Here is a 21,123-nt window from a genome sequence, read left to right as displayed (position 1 = left end):
GGAAACTAATTGAAAGAGCTTTTTTTTTTTTTTAAATATTAAAGTCATATGAACACCTGATCACATGTAGTAAAGCTGAAACTACTTTTCCCTGTTATCATACTGAAGTCAGTGTAATGCATTGATAAAGAACAGACTAAACATTTCCAGAGGTAAGGTTCATAATTTTTCAAAGTAGCAGAGCATGCTACTTTGTGAACTAACACACTTGCGTTGTTAGTTCAGAGGGATAGATTTCTCTTTTGGAAAGCTGCCTTTAAATTAAATAGCCAAATCCTGAAACTTCTGATAGCAGTCAGTGTTTATTATCTTCCTTAGAGATGTATCACCAAGAAGAAAATTTGCCATCTCGTGGTATTTGTACATACGTGAAATCTATTTTTTTATTTTATTGTGAAGTGTGAGAAACATAAATTACTCATACGCAACAGAATGCGGACTTCCTGCAATTGTTTTTGTCTTTTTAAAAATGCACAAGAAAGTGTAAATAAAACCATTTGATTACTTAAGAATTTTCTGACAAGCTTGTTCCACCCACTTGTTATAAATTTGCTGCAGCTGCCTCTAACGCCTCCAGATGGCGCGCTGGTGCTCGTTCTCGGCTCTCAGCGACCGGCCAATTGCCAGCTGCTGGGGAGAATGAGCTTGGAGCCGCAGGGCTTAATCCCGCGCGGCTCAGAGATGGGTTTCTGGACTCGCGAAGCAGCTGCAACAAGGCATCACTCACTGTACAAGTATTTCCATTTCTGAGAGCAAAAGGAAGAACTTAAGCGGGCGGCACTTGGAGTGTAAATTGCTTTGTAGTATTTAAAGGCAGAATGGATCCTGGGCAGCCGAGCTGGTACGTGGAACAGAAACTACTCAATGGAATTGTTCTGGGTAGGACTGGTCTGATCGTCCTTTGTGTACCAAACGTTCTGTGTTCTGGATTGCGCCTATGTGTATACACCCATTTCATTTTCACCGGGATCATGGGGACATGGGGGGGGGGGGTCACAATCTTTCATTTTTCCAAAATGATATAATAAAACCTTTTACGGAACATTGCTTATTAATAGAAATGTGACCCGGGTCACAGTCCTGAGACACACATGATAATGGTATAAAAATACTTTTCTTTTCTGTTTCTTTGTTAGATAGAAAGTAAACCTAAACTGTATTACTGTGCAGTGTTACCAGATAGGACTTTTAAAAGACAATGGCAAAAAATGTTTGACTACCGTGGAGTAGACTTTTACCTGTAGGTAAACACACCTGTAATATACCAATATTTTCAAATCTATGTGCCAGAAAGAACATTGTGTAGATATGAAATCACTAGTTATGAAAGATACATGTCATGAACATGTATGTTTTGTATGGTCTAATATGTTATGTGAATGTGTGTTGTGTGTATGTACACAATGACATGTATATGTGACCTAGATGCAGAATTATTAGCGTATGATTACAAATATGCATGTGCTGAACATAGACAAATTTTTGCACCTTCACACACAATATTTCCATCTAGATAACAGTATGCAGATTATCTATTGACACAATATTAAATCTGAATTAAAAAGAATATATTTGTTTTACTGTTATACTTTAAATTTGTTGAATTTCATTGAGTTGTGCATTGAGTTTTCTGTGCTTTTAAATTCTGAGGAAAGGTTGGTTTTTATATTTTGAACATAAAATATTGGCTGATGTGATTATATGGGAATAGGATGCATAGACATAAAAATATAGGTTCTCTAAAGTTCAGGTTATATGTGGAATTCACGAGAGTTTTGAAAACTTGAGAATTCTGACCAAGAGTTTATATTAGAAATAAGAAAACTCACAGATTCAAAGATTCAGAACTGAAGTGGACATAATTGAGGCTGAGGTTTCATGTTTAGTAATATTACTCTAAGATTAATGTCAGACTACTTTTAACCTTGTACAGATTCCCTCAAACAGATGTTGCTCACGAACCGGCAACTGAATTTTATCTTCTGCCATTGCACCCAAGCAAATATAACACAATTCAGTACAAGAAATATGACTTGTGATCTAACTATGTAAGAGAGCATGCTAAATAAAGCCTAAAATCCTGAGAAAAGTTAGAAACTATTGAGTCCCTGCCCTCAAAGCGTTTCCATTCAAATGACTAGGTTAGGTATGCTCATGAATGTGAATACACAGTAAAAGACAAAATCAATGCCGTAAAAGAGAAGCATGCACAGGTGTGTAGCATTTAAATTGAGTGAGAGATCTAGCTTAGGGGCTTTAGTAAGATCTTCAAATTGGAAGGCCTCCTTCTCAAGAGATACATTAAAAGAATGATTTTGGTAGGTGTGATGAGGTTTGAGGCAAGAGATATATTCAGGTCAGGCAGTTAATTTGGGTTGGCTATCGAATTCTTTATTGGTCTCAGGGGTGACCAGTAAGAAATAATATTACATAAATAGGCTGTGTAATATTGGAGATGATCTTGAACATCAGGCTGAAATTTGTGGATTTCATCATCAGTTATTCCCAGTGCCACTAACAATGTGGGCATTCAGTATTCTTAAAACATTCAATGTCCTGCATAACAGCAAGAGCCAGCACAAAGTTTTAGGATAATTTTATGGTTCATTTATTGCCTGTCTACCGTATTAGAATGTAAGTTTCAAGACATAGCACTCTTTTTTCAATTTTATATCCTCAGAGTCTGGAAAGTACTTGAAAAATTTATCTACTGAATGAATTAATAAATAGCAAACTGGGAATATGGTGGGGGCTCTATATCATTCACATTTTGTTTTCCTGATGCTCTTAAATGACTAAAATCCTCAGAATTTACAAAGTCTTTGAAGCTATCGTATCGGCTGATTCCACTTATGGCTCAGGTAATGTTAAGCAAGTTGCCTGGTAGCACCACTATTGATATTTAATCTTATTCTATTTTTAACCTCTTTTATGAATAGTCTTGTCTTTTCATTTTAAAACAGATATTAAGATAATTATAAACTGTGTCAGGCAGAATTAAACAGTTCATCTTCATACCCCCATAGTAGATATAGTGAGTCTCTTACACACGTTAAACAAATACATTCAGGAAAAGAGTTGAGGGTTTGAGGAACGTCTCTGCACCCTGTAACATATGAATTTTAAATTCTCCTTATGAGAATATTTGGTTGTCTACAACTTGATTTAGGCAAAACTCTCTAGAGCTCTTTATAATTCTAGATATGCAAAGTGATCACTTGGAAAATCCTTATCTATTTGCTTACATAGTGTTTGGAGACACTGTACCTTTCTAGGGGTCACAGCTCCCGCCACCGCAACAGCAGTGGTCCTCTTTTTTGTTCCTGTGTACTGATATCTATACTCTTTATGGACAACGACAGGAATAGGTGGAGAAACCAGTGAAGAAAAAAGTTTTTGTCATTTGAAAGGATGATACCGGGTGAAAATATTCAATCATTTTAAAGGAATTTATAGGTGTGATTTGCCCAACTCTATTATAAATAAACGCATAATGACTTGCAAATGGGAGGGCCAAATAAACAATGCCACTGAACCAACAACTTCAAAAAGAAATCCCTGGAGTGTCCCCTGCTCCTCAAGCGAGATCTTTCCTCTGTGATGATGATTTGTATGTCTTAATTTACTTTTATATCACTCATTTAAAAATATACAAGGGTGGAATTTCTCACTTTAAAAATATATGTCGGTGGGGTTTATATGTGTCAGTTCAACTGAGGATGCAAGCTTCTAGTTTCAGCTTGAGCAAATCTGTGCGCAGTTGGGCTTTTTCTCTCAACAGTGTCAATAAGACAAATGTCCACACTAGCCTGGTCTCCATCCTGCTGGACCTGTGTTTCACACAAATTAATAAAGCTGGTCATGCTTTATTTTTAGACCTGTGAGAGGAGGTAGTATGGCATGGTGGCTGGCCCAAGACTTTTCACCTTATTCTAAGCCCTAGCTTATGGCTTGGCCTGGAGAATAATCCATCAGGGAAAGGATACCTTGTCTAAATAATGATGGAGGTTCAGTTTAGGAGAAATATACTGCAGTGTGTACTGCAGGCTTTTCCCCCTAGTGGTTGACTTAAGGCTGTTGTTTTCTTAAAACAATAGAAATAGACTTTTCTTCATATGTGGAGCTGGCTTGGTCAATAGTTTCTAACTTTTGTTTTTAAAAACGTATTTCAGAAAAAAACAGTTATTGTTAAATGATCACTTTGAAAGGTACCAATAGAATGCCCTGAACAACATGCTGAGGGCTTTTGCTTCTTCTTTGGAAGTCTGGATGTTTAGAATTATGCAAATACAAAATATAAATAAATAATTGAAGTTTTTCTGCAACTAGATTCATACAGCATGCCTTTTTCTGGGTGCAGTGGAATGATCCTGTCTCCCTCTGTGTATCCTAATGTCACTATTTTTTTAAATCACCAGTGACACTGAATCAGTTTGACATGATTTTTCTTTAGCCTATCTGACCATACTGTAAATTCCTTAAAGGCAGGAAACAAATTCCATGCTTTCTTTGAATTTCTGTATTATAGTAAACATACTGCCAGTCACAAAGAGCACTTAGGTTTATAATTTTTTTTTTTTTTGAGGGAGGGTCTCACTCTGGCACTTAAACTGGACTGCAGTGGTACGATCATGGCTCAATGCAAGCTCAATCCCCTGGGCTCAGGTGACCCTCCCACCTTAGCCTCCGGAGTAGCTGGGACTGTAGGCACACTCCACCATGCCTGGCTAGTTTTTGTATGTTTTGTAGAGACAGGGTTTTGCTATGTTGTCCAGACTGTCTAGAACTCCTGGGCTCAAGCAATCTGTCTGTCTCAGCCTCCCAAAGTTCTGGGATTACAGGTATAAGCACCCTGGACCCTGCCTTTTTTTTTTTTTTTTTTTTTTTTTTGAGAATTGAGTAAAGATTAAATTATTATTGTTTCACACAAATTAAAATAATAGATATTGCCATAGAATAGTGGCTTTTAAGGGACAAAATGTAAATCTTTCTAGTGGTTCTATATACTGAGAATATGAGAATATTATACCTGACACACCACAGCAGAAAGAGAAGTTCCTTCTTCTTAATTAGCTGTGAGAAATAAAACATTTTTTTGAAAATGTTATTAGAAATGTGGAGATGGCTACAGAGGCATCAAAACTTGCCTTTGCTTGGTAGAGCTATTTACATCTGGAACAGACATCTTTTAGCATACCTGTGTATTTAGGGTGTTGTGTAAGAGCAGGTGGAATATTCCAAAGTTAGAACTACTAAAAGAACAAATCAGAAGAGTTTCCAGCAATAAGAATTAACCTTAAGGCAGCATAGTAGCATTTATATGCTTTAGAGCTGTTCCTGGGGGAAAAAAATCATGCATTTTTTATAATGAGCATATTTATGAGCATATCCCCACCTGCCACCAAATGTATAAAAATGAGTTAGTAGCTGCAAACTGCTATTTTAGCAAGTGCTAGAGGAAAATAACAAAGGATCTGTGGCTGTATTGTTAACAGGAGTGAAGAAGCTTCTCTTGTGTCTCTGGACCAAAGGCTAACAGAAGAGCTTTTGGTTACTAGGATGTATTCTTTCCTGGTCTCGGGCTCATTAACGATGGAAGTAGGAGGGAGAGCATATAAAGCGGCAGCTGCAGCTGTGGGCACTCAGATCATTTGTCACCTGGCATGAAGTTAGTGTTGGCAGCTCTGGAGTTCCAGCACAGAACACCAGGAGCGAATGCCAACTGATTGTTGTTCCTCACCAGCTTGCTGGCTAACTCCTACTCATTCTTCAGGTCTCTGCCGAAGTGTTGCTTCCTCCAGGTAGCTTTGTCTGACCTCTCTGCAATGCATTTAGCACCTTTCTCTTCACTGTTACGGCCTCATATTCTCACCCTTGGCATCACACTTTACTGCTTGAAGACCTGCCCTCCTCACTAGGCTAAGAAAGGCAAGAGCTGAGTCTTTTCCAACACTGTTCAGTGTCTGAGTGTCTGCCTCGCATACAGTAGGTTTGTAAATATTGATGAGTAGTATCTGTTGCATGATGGTTTTTTGACTATGTATAGGCTGTATGGGCTTGGATATCAATAAGGGCGGTATTTAACTCAGCGTCACATGTGAGTTGAAAGAACCTAAACTCTCAGTCCTAGTGTCCTCATGTACTATCTGTGACAATTGCATATTTGCCTCTTAAAAGTAGTTGTTAAGGTTAAATAATATTTTTAATTTTTTATAGTAGTGCTATGAGGATTTACTTATGAGCTTTTCTACATATTAACTGAGTTAATCTTCAAAAAGACAAACATCAGGTTGGTACTATAATCATGATGCTTTATGTAAGAGATAGAGTCATGGAGAGGTTTACTTCCTTGCCCAAGGTCACAGAGAGAAGAATAATAAAAGTAAAAAACCTTGTAAAGTGACCAGGCCAGAGTAGACATTTGCTAAATGCTTCAGTTGAGACTATTGCAATTTTATTTAGGGAAGGCTGATTCCTGTGTAAATGAGAAATTGCACTAAACAGTTAAAAACAGTTTGTTCTCTGGTTTCAGAGCCTTCTGTTGCAGATTTTGTTTTTGTTTTTTTTTGGTAGAGTTCCTATGAAAGCCCAATATGGTTAGCAAAAAACTTCTAATGTCTGCAGTCAGAGACAATCTTTATCTTTTATTGAGTATTACATGGTGTGGGGCATGTTAGGATCTAAAGAAAGCTTTGTAGGAAATATCTTCTTATATGAGTCTCAAGATAAAAAAAGAAGCAAATGATATTATGACATATTTTAATAGTTTGCAGTATTCTTTATTTACTTTGTTTTATTTATAAATTCTATTTATTTTATAGTGTTTACTTTTTTCTCACTATAAAATGCCTTTTGTTGAAAACATGTAATACAAACCTTAAAGAAGGAACAAATATTATCCATAATTACTCAACTAAGAGTTAGCTACTATTAACATTTTGACATTTTTTCCTATTTTTTGACAAAATTACATGCATATCCGCTTGTATATACACATGCATTTGTACGCACATTTTAATATGAAATTAGGTTACACATGATTTCATGTCTTATTTTGTGCCTATTATGTCATCATGTTTTTGAAAATTGTAATTGTTAGTGCCTGCATAATATGATCCTCCTATATGGCTGTTTCATAATTTTATTTAATGGTTTTGCTCCTGTTTGATATTCTCCTAATTTTAAAAATTATTTTAATCTCTTCCATTTTGGCTTATTCGAACAAGCTTACTATGGTGTTTTATCTGACAGATGTACCTTCTAAATAATCATATTTCGATGATGAATTAACAACTAATATTTTCAAAGGTGGCAAGGCACCTTTATTCAGAAATAAGCTCCAAAAAAGAATCTTAAGACAGGATTAATATTTAAGGAAATAGCAAGAAATAAATTGGAATGGCAAATGGAAGTGGAATAACGTTTTTTGAGAGACTGTGGTATGCTATCAACTGTGAAGATCAGTGTTGTAATCACCATTTTACTGTGACTGACTGGGACTTAGAGGGAAGGAACAACAAAATCAGGTTGTTTTAGTGTCACTGCCAGGATTCAAATGTAAGTCTCACTCCTGAACACTGTGGTTTCTTCATCCAACCACGCAGTCTACACGGCGTGCTGGCAGTGCTCATAGCTCGCCTGACGCTTACTTTATTTGAGTCTCAGTTTCCTCATGTGTAAAATAGAAATGGTAATACCCACCGTAGGATTTTGTGATGGTTAACTTGAATAATGTATGGAGATTGAGATCCAACAGAATTTATCTTAGGGCTCGATGTTAGCATTGAGGCTGATAGGTATTTCATGAAGTATTTCCCCCAACTCATAGACTTTGACAACCTCCTGGGAATTGAGGGACTCACAGAAGGCTCGTTAACGGCCCAAAATTCCAGACATGAACCTACAAGATTTAGATCCAGAATCTGAAGTAGGTCACTGTCTTTGTTCTTAACAAATCCCTTTGGTGATTTTGGTAATATTTCAAATGGCAACTAGAAAAGTGACGCTGAAGAGAGGATGAAAAGTTTAAGATGAGACGTGAAACTTTGGCAGTGACTGGTTCAAAGTACATGGAACTTCCTCTGGGAGAGTATAGTTGGAAACTGTCAGGATGTAAAAACAACTCAGGACTTGAAGGCTTTATTTTCTCAGGTCATTTGAAATATGAAACACATTCAAGGCATTTGAAATTAAAACCAAAAACAGTACTAAGTTGACTGAACAGAAATGGCAGACAGCAAGGGTTTGTCAGGTAGGATGTGCTTTAAAGTGGGTTGATTATGAAGGTAAATGCACTGGATGCTTGATGCTTGTGGATCCCAATCACATGTGCACTACTTAAACTAAGAAACCTGATCTGAATTTTTGGTTTGACTTTTTTATTTTTGAGCAGGATATATTTGGATTAGCTCTTACCTTCTCTGTATTTCCATAGGATTTTTTTCTAGCCTTTTATACTGAATAGCAGTTGATAAAATTGGTTTTGCCTACTACAAAAGGAGCTTCCAGAGAGTAAGAGTCCTAATTCATTCAAGAATAATGCTCAAAAGCAATTTCTCAGTGAATTTGTCAAGCCATAGTTTTATTATTTTAAATACTTGAAGGAAACATCTAACTTTAAGAAAGTTCTCTATGGGAGACATGCACTATATTATTTAACTAAAATGATACCAAGGATTTTAGAACATTTGTTTTTCTATTGTGAGTATTTGATGTGAATTTCTAAAGAGCGTACTAAATAAGACATCTTTAATATCTGAGATCAATGTTCTCTAAAACTGTGTTTTTGTCAGGAATTAGTAAGCTGCCTGACATTAATATCATTAAAATTAAAATTGATAGTATTAAATTTCTTGGTATACCTTCAGCTACAGCAATATTTCAAGTTGTGCCAACTAATTTTCTGGGCCTGTCACTGAATAAAAACAATAGTGGAGACTAGTCATTTAGACTTGCATCTTTTGGTTAAATCTAACCTTGAAGTCCTCTATAGTTGTATTTTTGTATTGATCCTTAACATATAATCTTAAAATCTTGGAATGTTAAAGGAGAGCTTGAAAAGTGATTTTCAGGAAGAAAGGAGAATCTCTACAATTTCAAAGCATTTCGAAAAAGCCATGTCACAATTTCTTTTGCTAATCTATCCCCATATCAGTTACCTGCATTGTTTTGAGATTCTTGATTAAACCCTTCCCTGAATCCTTCTTGTTACTATGTAAGCCCACATCTTCATTGATCTTAGTGGAAAGAGAAAACTGGTCTACTGACATTTTAACACATATTATTTAGCTATTAGGAGGTTGTTATTGAAATCTGTTCTTAAGTAAATATTGCAGACATGTTATGAACCTAGTCCATCCTCTCCTGATGAGTTCCTTCTGCTGGTCAGGACGCTGTATACTTCACAGGCAGGGAATTACAAGAGGGGCTTTTCTAGGTCTTCTTGCCTACTTAATTCTATGTTTAAAATCATTCTCCCTGGTTTTGTAACTTATCTAAACTGGCTGTTCTTTTTTATTTCTCTGCTTGACTTTTTACACTGGCCTTTCCTCTTTCTACACTTGACCACCCACACTCAGAAACAAACAAACAAAAAATGATGGTTGAATCCTGAAGAAGGATTTCAGGTGTATATACCTTGCAGTATACTTTTGTAAGTACATGATTTTATGTATAAATTTCAGACACCTACCATCATTGTCCTATCGGCATATACTATTCAAATGCAAAGTTTGGTACCAAGTATTAAGTTGATATATAAATAATGCACAACAGTAAATCTTGCCCTTGAGGATGCCTGTATCAAACAGTAATAACCACATTCCCACCCATGTATCGTGTACTGAATTCTGATCGTCCTGATGGTAGGTAATATTATTAATATACTAGCATTCAAAAAATAAGATTGTCTGACTAAATGATCAATTCATCTTACTCCTGAGTAATTACTTTTGGTAAGTAAGAACCTCTTCTATCCTTTTAGTTTAGAATGTTACTTTATGTCTCTTCCTTTAATTTATACTTCAGTTATTTTGTCATAATTTTGCACCATCTAGTTAGCAAGTTTTCTAAGTTTCTCTCTCTTTCTTCTCATTTTGTATGTCATCTTCTGTTCTGGCACATTTATGGATTTTTAAGGTGGTATGTTTGCTGGAGTCTCATTGATTGCCACTCTGTATGAAGAATCTTTTAGCCAGTGTCAAAAGGAGATTATTGTATGGGTATCTCACACAGAGGAAATTAGATTCACTATAGGTCAGTTATGGTGGATTTGCTATATTAGGTTAGATTAAACTAAGAGTCATTATAGACTTTTTCATGAACTGTTTTCAAATCTGTACTCATTTATTCAGCATGAGTGCAAATCATTATGATAAATTATTCTGAAATAACTTTATGATTTTATACATCAATTTGAGACACTTTTAACACTGTTACATTTTCAGAATAAATAATTTTCTGCTTAATGCAAATATGTTTAAATTGTTTCAGTCTGGCTTGTTGAAATATCTCTGGAAGATAAAAGTGGAGAATCACCCTACTTTTTGATTGTCAGTACTGCAATACTGGGCAAGTTACAAATGGCTAAACAGATTATCTACTGAGTATGCGAGACATAAAAAATACCACCCATAAGAAAAGGATACTGTCTGTCTGATTTGAGGGTCTGCATAGCATTGGTAAGAATAAGAAAAATCTAGATTTGTATGATTATTAGGTTGGAGATCAGAAAATGAAGCTGTGCAAATCAGTTGGCTGTATTTTTAACTTTCACTTGCCACTGATAAGCACACTGCAGAGCTTGAGAACTGACTCTGCTTAATTTTACCTAAAACCATACCTAAGCAGATCAATTACTGATTTTGATTTAATAATAAAAAGAACTGTTGAGGAGAAAATGTTTCATTTGGCAGGTTGGAAATGAAAGGTTACAAAGTTTTTGTTGTGCAATAGTTTCCTAGGCTCTGATAAGAAATTAGATTATGCCAAAGCTAGTTACAAAGATAAATGTGAAATGTAGATTGATGGAATCAAAATAATTTCAGCCAAAGTTCAGGAAATTTTTTTAATGCAGCAATAACACAGATATTTTAATTGGTGACTGGATTCCATTTTATTTAGTTGCTACCCAAAATGTCAGCAATGTACACATTAAGGTTGGTTTTCAGATACTAACTCTAAAGAGAATTCATCAACTATACTCTTGATGCAAACATAAAGCCCATTAGGTACTGCAGAAGGGCCTTTATTCCCCCTTTTCCCTATTTCTATTTTGTTATTATGTGTTTATTTCTATCAATGCCCTCCCTTATCTTTGTCATTTTCATATTCCATCCTACACCTGGACTGAGTTGGATTAAAGAGATCCCTGAGTGAAGAATGCCCGTATGATCAGAACACTATGAGAATAAGGTGGTGGTAGTGGGATAGGAAAAGCGGCTGAAAGGGTTTATTGTATTCCAAAATACATGCATTTGCACCTGCAAGAAGACTTTTGCCATCACAGTCTACTCTTTATTATTTAGAGAACTCTCTGCTTTGTGGAGATTTGGCTGTAACCCCAGACGTGCTTCCCTGCAACACCTAACTTTGGTTTTCACTGCCAACAGCATGGTCTCCTTAGGAAGGATTCAGCTTAGATATGGAGAGGAAGACTGAGTGTCTGTGTATTGGCTGAGTATAAGTCAATCCAAATTCCAAAGGCAAATGTAAAAGGTTTCGGTGCATTATTTTGTGCACAACCTTTTTCTACCTTACTAAAAGGAATTTCAATACTTGTATGCTTTTAATATATTCAGTGCAGTGCATGCTCAAGTATATTTCGTGTGGTCTTCCTTAACTTCATACTTAACATTTAAACATGTGTATGTTCAATGATTTCGCCCTGGCTACAGGCATTAGTCAAATATTTGTTTTCCTTTCTGCACTATCATCAAAGGACTATTGCATTTTTAATCTTCCCTGAAAAAGTTGTAACACTCCATTAAAAAAATAACAAATGCAATGATACTCCCACTCCTCCAGTGGGAGAATGTAACACATACTGATGTTTTGAATTCCTAGTCTTCTAAGGCATTTATTCTTAAAAAAAAAACCTAAATATTTCCTATGCAACAATCCTGCATGATCTGCACATGTACCCTAGAACCTAAAGTACAATTTTTAAAAATTCTCAATATTTAAAAAATACCACAGAGCAAATCTATTGAGTAGCTGCTACTGTTCATCTGTTCATTAACTAACATAAATTATAAAAGAGCTATAATCACTCTGGTACTATAAAATATCTTTAAATGTTTTCTGTTCTTAGAAAACCAATTACCACATGTTCGCACTCATAAGTGGGAGTTGAACAATGAGAACACGAGGACACAGGGAGGGGAGCATCACACACTGGGACCTGGTTGGGGATGAGGGTCGAGGGGAGGGAGAGCATTAGGACAAATACCTAATGCAGGCAGTGCTTGAAACCTAGATGACAGGTTGAGATGTGCAGCCAGCCACCATGCCACATGTATACCTATATAACAAACCTGCACATTCTGCACGTGTCCTCAAACTTAAAGCAAAATAAAAATAAAATGAAATAAATAATTTTCTGTTCTTAATATTTTCTCTCTAGGAATGTCCTCTCAAAATTAAATCCTAATAAGAAACAAGATTATAGAATTTTGTATAAAAATCTTAATACAATGGAACATATTTAATGTTAACACTGCTGTCTTTTTCATCCACAAGTAAAAAATTTAAGCTATGGATTCTCGGTATTTAAAAGAACATTAAAAATATTACAATCTAGCATCCAAGAGGAGGAGGTAATGGTATGAAAGGAGACTCTTTTTTTTTTTTTTTTTTTTTGAAAAAAAAAGGATGAAAAAAGAAAGAAAAAAAAAGAAAAAGAGAGAAAGAAAGAAAAAAAGAATAAAAGAGAGAAAGAAAGAGGAAGAGAAAGAGGGAGAGAGAACGGGAATCTTGCTCTGTTGCTCAGGCTAGAATGCAGTCTAAAAATGGGTTGAAAGATGCTTGAGAGAACCTGGGGACCGATGGTTTAGCATCTTTCATGGCAATTCAAAGTTTGAACATTTATTCACTGGACAATCAAGGTTTACATATAGTTTCTGCATGGGATAATGGAACAATTGCTTTTCTGTTTTAGAAATATAATCCCAGAAACTATCTGAAAGAAGAATTAGAAATAAAAATCTGGTTGGTAGGAAGTGTGGGACCAAACTGCCAGTGGCAGCAGTAATGAAAAGCGAGTGTGAATTTAGAAATACGTTTTAGAACTAGATCAATAGAATTTGGTATCAAGAAGTGAGGGGAAGTGAGGAGTTAAGGATGCCTCTGAGATTTCTAACTCGTGATTGGCTAGCTAACAGTGGCATTTGTCGTAATAGGTTATAGTAACCAAGGTTTATTGAAGGGATTCTTGGGATTTTAAGGGAGAAGCAGGAGAGTGGAGTGGAGATAATGTGTTTGAAGTTTATCATGCTGAGTGTGTTACCTGTTGGACTACATGTAGAGCATTGTTGGTCCATCTTGGTCCTATTGACACGTTTAGATGGATAGTTCCTTTCTGGTGGTAGGGGACTATTTTGTACATTGTAGAATTCTTATGTTTGTGGACTCTTCTCACCACATGTCAATAGTACCTCTCTCAGTTGTGCCAACCAAAAATTATCTCCAGGTTTTTCCAGCTCTTCCCTGAAGCAGGGACAAAATTGCACCCAATGGAGAACCACTGGTATAGAGACAACAGATAAGATATTGATGTTGTGTGTCTAGAATTTAGGAGACAGACAAGACTTGAAATCAATATTAGAATCAGTAGTGACAATCTAAGCAATGTGAATATATGAGATTCTGCAAGGGAAGAATACAGATGATTATGTGTTATCTAATTTTTGCTTGAACAGGTCTGGAGACTAAAAATTCCTAAACACATGAGATCGATTAAGTCAGCTCATCTCATTTCTGAATACTTTCAAATATTATGTTATTATTGTTGTTACATACTGCTACATATAAGCCAAATTGCTTGTATTAAGCTACAATTAATCTTTCCATAGAAATAACTCTATTGTCCTAATTTTGCTTTTGTGGAACACAAAATATGTCTATCAGGACAAATAAAATTCTTCCTAAATCCCTCCACATATTTTAATATAACTATCAAATTAGGTTTTAAAATTCAATATTCTTACACCCTGACTACAACCTTTAATATTTTCAACCTTCTTTTATATGTTATATTTTGACACTTCTCACATCATGAGTACCTTGTGTTGAACTGTAGCCATTCTTAAGATATGGAGAAAGAAATGAATAAACTCCATGTTTGACTTCTAGTTTAGAGGAAATTGAGCCTTCATCTGCCATGGTTTGGTTATAGTCATTTTTGTTGATGGTTATTTTTGGTCATGGTTATTATTTTCTTACCTTCTTTGTCAGCCAGAGTATGCCATTGTCTCTCATAGTTTGCTGTTTCATTTTGCATGAACTTTCTGTTAACATTTCATATCACATATTAGTAATGTTTTTAAAACATTTCACATTTCATATGGTGTTAGTGATTTTTTTAAACTCAAATATGAACATGTATATTCATCCTTTGAAAAATACACCCTTCTTTGGTTCAGCCAATCATTTCAACCTGCTTGATCCTTTTGGACTGTGATTTCGTCACACAGAATGTTTGTTATTTCTACCAGTTTTATGCCATCTAAACAGTTGATCAGTCATATTTATCTAAGTCATTAGTATAATTTGAGCAGGTCAGGTTCAGAGACAACGGGATTATGTAGTGCTGTGGATTTTCCCTTCAGTGCTTTCCCCAGCTCCCTTTTACTTAAAGACCTTTTTATTTTTATAGAGTGCTATAGAAACAGACTTATGTGCAGAAACATTATTTTCCACCTTTCCTAGATAAAAGCTTCAAATATAATCCTACCATAAGACATGGCAAAGTAAATTATATTTCATTTTCTGGATTCCATTTATAGGAAAAATGATTTTGTTAAGTGATAAAATAATGTTAAGTGATAAAAGCAGGATACAGATTTGAATATAAAATATGACATCTACTATATATAGTAGATGTAGATATAGATATAGACCTAACTATAGACATAGAGAACACCAAAATCTTAGTTTTAACACCAAAATGATAGTGTTCTTTAAAGTGGTAATTATGGTTGACATCTTTTTGTATCGCATTTGGTAGTTTGTCTCAAAATGTTATATAATGAGTTTGTCATTTTAAATGCAGAAAATAAATCATAAAATATATTTCTATTATATAATTTTAAATCAACACAATGTAAAATGGAATCTGCAAAACAAAACAAAACAAAGTGCATGAATTCCTGATGACAAGTGTTTGAGGAACAGGCCTAACTAAACGTTAGTGACAGGAGAAATCTTCCTAAGGAAGCCTTAGGTTTTCAATATTTTATATGAAGAAGGAGAGTTGAAGTTGCATCAGATTTTTCCATCACTAACTCCCTACCCTGATGGAAAAAGTCTCCTAAGAGATAACAGATGTGGGTGGATAGGCCAGAAAAAGCTGTCAGATGGGGAAACATACTTGTCTGTTTTTTGCAACAGCATTTTTATAAAGATCAAGTCAGTTGAATAAATGTAAAAATTGGTAGATAAAGCCATTAGCATTACTTTTCAAGGGTATCGTTGAAAAGGAGTTAAGTTATAATTACTATTTTGGAAGAGTATTGTGTTTTATTAATATATAATAGAATGTTTGACTGGCCGGGTACGGTGGTTGACGCCTGTAATCCCAGCACTTTGGGAGGCCGAGGCGGGCAGATCATCTGAGGTCAGGAGTTTGAGGCATGCCTGGTCAAAATGGTGAAACCCCAGCTCTACTAAAAATACAAATTAGCTGGGCGTGGTGGTAGGCGCCTGTAATCCCAGCTACTCCAGGGTGCTGAGGCAGGAGAATCACCTGAAGCCAGGAGGTGGAGGTTGCAGTGATCCTAGGTCATACTATTGCACTCCAGCCTGGGCGACAAAAGCAAGAGAGCAAGACTTTGTCTAAAAAAAAAAAGAAAAAAAAGAATGTTTGACTACTTTGCTGCATCAGTCCCTTGAAGCCAAGCACCATGTCTTTTTAAACTACATAGCTCCCAACACCTAACACAGAACCTCATGCCTATAAATAGCTTTGGAATAACTAGAGAATGAGTTACATTGGTGGCAGTGTTTTCAAAATAATAGACACTTTTTATTTACTATTGTACTGCTGGCCTTAAAATCAGAGATTTAAGTCTTTGATTCCTTATGAGTTGATTTTTTTTTATGTGGTGTAAGATCAAGTTTCAATTATATTCTTCTGTATGTGGATACTAATTTTCGCAACATTGTTTATTGAAGAAGCTTCCACTTCCCATAAGCAAATACAGCAAAACTGCATGATACAAAATCAATAAACAAAAGATAGTAGCATTTCTATACACTAACACAAACTCTCTGAAAGAGAAAATAGGAAAACCATCCATCTATAATAGCAACAAAAATACTTAGGAAAAACTTTAACCAAGAAAGTGAAGTATCTGAACACTGAAAAACTATCAAACATTGATTAAAAAAAGTTGAAGTGGATATAAATAAATGGAACAATATTCTATGCCCATGGATTAGAAAAATTAATATTGTTAATATGTCTGTACTTCCCAAAGTGTTCTACAGATTCAATACAGTATCTATCAAAATTCCAGTGACAATTTTCACATAATTGTATATTGGAACCCAGAATAGCCAAGTCAATCATGAGCAAAAAGAATAAAGCTGAAGGTATCACAGTATCTGATTTAAAAAATTGGAACCCAGAATAGTGAAGTCAATCATGAGAACAAACAACAAAGCTCAAGGTACCACACTACCTGATTTCAAACTATAAACAGCTACAGTACAGAATGTAAAGCTACAGTAATTAAAACAGCATGTACTTTGGCCAATAGAACAGAAGAGAGAGCCCAGAAATGAACCCGTGCATGTATGGCCAACTGATTTTCAACTAAGGTGCCAAGGGTATGCACTCACTTATTATGTTAAAAGTACATAATTCATACCTCTTTTACAATGTGTGTTATTTTTCTATTTTAAATAATATTGAATATCACTGTACATAAGAATTATACAATGGGGAACGAAACAGAGAGTCACCATAACACTAAGAACAAGGGTTGTGATGTAACCCCTATTGTTCTTCAAAGAAACCTATATTATCTCCTTCATGCCACTAGATTTTTTACATCCTTCATAATTTCATGCAACTACTTCAATCTACATCCCCATGTCCCCCACACACTGCTTTTCAGCATACTCTTTTTACATTATATCTTGGAAAGTCATCCCAGTATATCAAAACATAACCATTTCAACTTTTGTATAACTAATTTATTGAGTCACTAATTCCACAGTCATTGAATATCTACTACAGGTGAGAGACTTAGCTGAACTAAGAAAATAAAGTGAGGAAGACAGTTGTCTTTAATTTTATCACAGGCTAAAAAAAGAGATAGAAGCCTAGACATTATTATTATTATTATTATCATTGGTGTTATTAAATAGAATTACTGACCACCTGTTTATATTTTAGGCGTATATATTGTAATTGTATAATAATATTTTGTGTGATTCTATGTTTTTTTTATGTGCCAAGCACTGTGCTTTTCCTGTATTAGTTCACCAAGTCCTGTGAGATAGGTGTCTCTAGTTCCATTTTAATAGAAAGCTGAGGCTCATGCAGGTAATTAGTTTGTCTAAGGACTGCATAGCAGGTATGTGTTAGAGATAGAATCAACAACAGCAATCCAATTCTAAAGCCCATGCATGTCCTTTTTTTTTTTTTGTGGTCTTTCTCTGGTATTACTGAGCCAAAGCTCAGATTTAATTAGTTCTTTTCAGAGTATTTGGAGATGATTTCACAGTGGAGGTCATATGTAAACAAAGCCTGAAGGATAAGTAGGTGCTCTGAAAGTAAGGCCAAACATTTCAACCCAGGATAAGCATAAAGCTATGAAATAGCATGATGTGACAGTCTATCGTTGAGTAACTTGATATATATGTTTTTAGTCTGTGCCACCTAAGGATTTTGGGCCCTATTCTGCTCTAGCCAATGGAAACAGAACAATGGACTTGGAGCTCACGGACATAGGTATAAAAAGCAGCTATTCTTCACATAATTTGAAATCATTCCTTTGCATATATATTGCTTTATGCTGGAACTAGAAGTTTCCGGAAACACAATCCATACCTTTTATTTGTTTCATAGAGTTTAATATAGCACAGTAAAGGTTTCCTAAATAAATGAAGAGGCTGGACAAGGGAACTAGGAAGTTGTTTGATCTACCTGAATAACAAAATGACATTACTACCAATCATAATATTTAAATGATAGTATGACTTTGAATCTGATGATTCACTGCTTTGAAACATGCAGTGAGGCCAGTAGTGGAGATTTGATCATGTCGGCTTTCTCTTCCCTTCATAGACATAGACATCTGCCTAGACAATTTCTGTGCTTTCTAGAAGGACCCTGTGAGAGTATACGGATCAGATGCTGCAAATCATCATTGTCAGTCTTAAAAGAAATGCTAGGGAATAACAGGGGTGGGGGGATTGGGGAGGAATAGCGTTAGGAGAAATACTTGAGGTAGATGATGGGGCGATGGATGAGGCAAACCACTACCATGGCACATGTGTACCTATGTAACAAACCTGCACAACCTGCACATGTGCCCAGAACCTAAAGTATAATAAATAAATAAAAGAAATTTAAAGTGTATGCTTTCCTGGCACTGAGATAGAAAATGTCAAATTTGCGTTAGAAATCAGCAGTATTTTTATAGTTGATCTCACTAGTCATGTTACCTATAAATCCAAATTGTGTTGCAACTTTGTCATATTTTTGGCATACCTTATAAACAATTTGACTTCAAAAACAAATACCAGAGAATGTCCTTGAGAAGCTTTATTTCAAATCATCTTTCTTCTAGAAATAGGGCTAGTCTTCTACTTCTCACCTCAGAACAATAGGCCGAATTCAGGGATCTGTTATTTCATACACAGTGATATAAATAGAATGTGAGAAAGTTTAAATCATTGTAATCTCTTAGTTGTTTAAAAAGTAAAATAAAATATCCAAACCTAAATACTAATCTTATGTTTCATATATCAAGGAAAGACTATAGAGAAACACTGATATGTCACAAAAGCTTTGTAATGATATTAAAATTGAGAGATAAGGAGTCATGTTAATTTTCAAAAAGTTACTGAGTGTAAAATTCAATCTTTTAAAATCTTTTTTGTTTTACTATATTTACAAAATCATATTTTAATAAGTACACTTCACTCCTCATAATGATTTATAATGGGCATTTTACAAAGTAGAAGTTGATTAGCTTTTTAAAATCTATTATTGTAGATATATAATTGTATGGAAATATTATACATACAAAATATTTCAAAAATTTATTAAATTTACTTAACTCTGACAATAAAGAAGTTAGGAAGATAAAAAACTGTTTGCAAAACTATATAAACAACATTAATTAATAATTACTGTTAGTATAACAAAATAAAATACTAAATGATATAAAAACAATTATATGTATCCGAAATCCAGAGAGGAAAAGATAATGCTCAATAGGAAAAACATTTGATTATATCAATCATATTAAAAACTAGTTTAAAACAGTAATTTGAATGAGTACAGATTTTTAAAACTTTATTAGCTACTACAGTCATGATATTTTTATTGAGCTTGTATTCTTTTTTAAAATTTTATTTATTTAACTTTAGGTGCATACTGTATCTGGCATTTCTCCCCATGTTATCCCTTCTTACCCTCCCCTCCCTCCCCACCCACCACTGTCTCTCCCCTACCCCTCCCACTGCTCCCAGTGTGTGATGCTCTTCTCCCTTTTTATTTTGTAAGACAAGGACATAGGGAAATCTCAGAGCTTATATCAGCATATAAATATTCAACTGAACTCGTTCCACTTCAGGCATAAAGAAAAAAAATAAACTTACCAGGAAAGGGAAAAATGCTACATTGCAAATGAATTGTGAGAATATCATGGCCAAAAACTTGTGACTGACTCAAAAAGAACATAAGGAAGAGACAGGACAGTAATACAAAGAGAAAACATTTTTAAAGAATTTTTTTTGAGAGAGTTGTACTATGAATTCCATCTTCTCATTGAGTTAGAAAGAGAAGCATGTCTGCCTTAACCTCGAGCCTAATAAGAGGGATTTCAATGAGATTACTTTAAGAGCTTGATGTGTATCCTTAGTAATTGAGAGGCTTAGTAGGCTGGTGCTTGAGTCAGGACCAACAAAGATAAAGGGACTAGTGTCAACAGAGTGAACACATTTTTCTGCAAAGAACTTACACTCATTTTTCATGAGTCAGATGTGCTGTAATATTGTACATTGCATTCTCCTGGAAGCAGATACTGGAAGAGTGATTAGCAAGTTTGCAAAAGTATGTATTAGTGAGTACTCTTGGGATCAACAGCTGTGTAAGGGAGAGTTGAGAGAGAAGTTGAGCTGGGAAGTTGAATGGCTCTTCAGAGTTTACATGACTTGGGAAGAGTGGACAAGTCTGTTATGTCCCCATGTTAATCAGTCTTAGGACACACTGCTTACCCTTGGAAGGAAATAATCTGAAACAGCTGAAAGTTAAGAGTAACCCACTCACTTAATGGCTAATTAAATCCTTCTTCCTGAAGAGAAATCCAGATGGTTAATTACAATATCCATCCCAAATTCTGAGTTCTACATGAGGAACCCACAGAGGGAATGTCAGGCTGCAGCCTTCTGCCTCCTAAAGTGAGGAGACACTAGAAGTAAGTCCAATGAAGCATATCATTGTGGCTTTAGCTAACAGTGTATCTGAAGTGACCAGGTGAAGGAAGAACAGTGTCATAGCCAAGGGAATTATATCGGGAGACCTAAAGGGAGATTCTCTTCAGCTGTCCAATAGAAAAGATATTGTGAATTACACATGTAATTCAAAATTTTGCAAGCCACGTTTTCATAAAGTAAAAAAAAAAGTAAACTTAATCTAATAATTTAAACTTTATATTTCATAACTTAAAA

The 21,123-nt window shown here is 35.1% G+C and overlaps 1 long non-coding RNA gene across 9 annotated transcripts in view; it reads left to right on the top strand.

Annotated features, from left to right (window-relative positions):
• Positions 1-625: 625 nt before the first annotated feature.
• The window catches only part of LOC118148977 (uncharacterized), a 249,449-nt gene continuing 228,951 nt past the window's right edge, over positions 626-21,123 (top strand). For all 9 annotated transcript variants that reach the window (XR_013528876.1, XR_013528880.1, XR_013528881.1 and 6 more), the window contains exon 1: positions 626-841. This is a non-coding gene — a long non-coding RNA (uncharacterized LOC118148977). The remainder of the gene's footprint in view (positions 842-21,123) is intronic.

This window comes from Callithrix jacchus, chromosome 17, assembly GCF_049354715.1.
Source record: "Callithrix jacchus isolate 240 chromosome 17, calJac240_pri, whole genome shotgun sequence".
Classification (NCBI taxonomy): Eukaryota; Metazoa; Chordata; class Mammalia; order Primates; family Cebidae; genus Callithrix; species Callithrix jacchus.
This window is presented reverse-complemented; position numbering and strand designations above follow the sequence as displayed.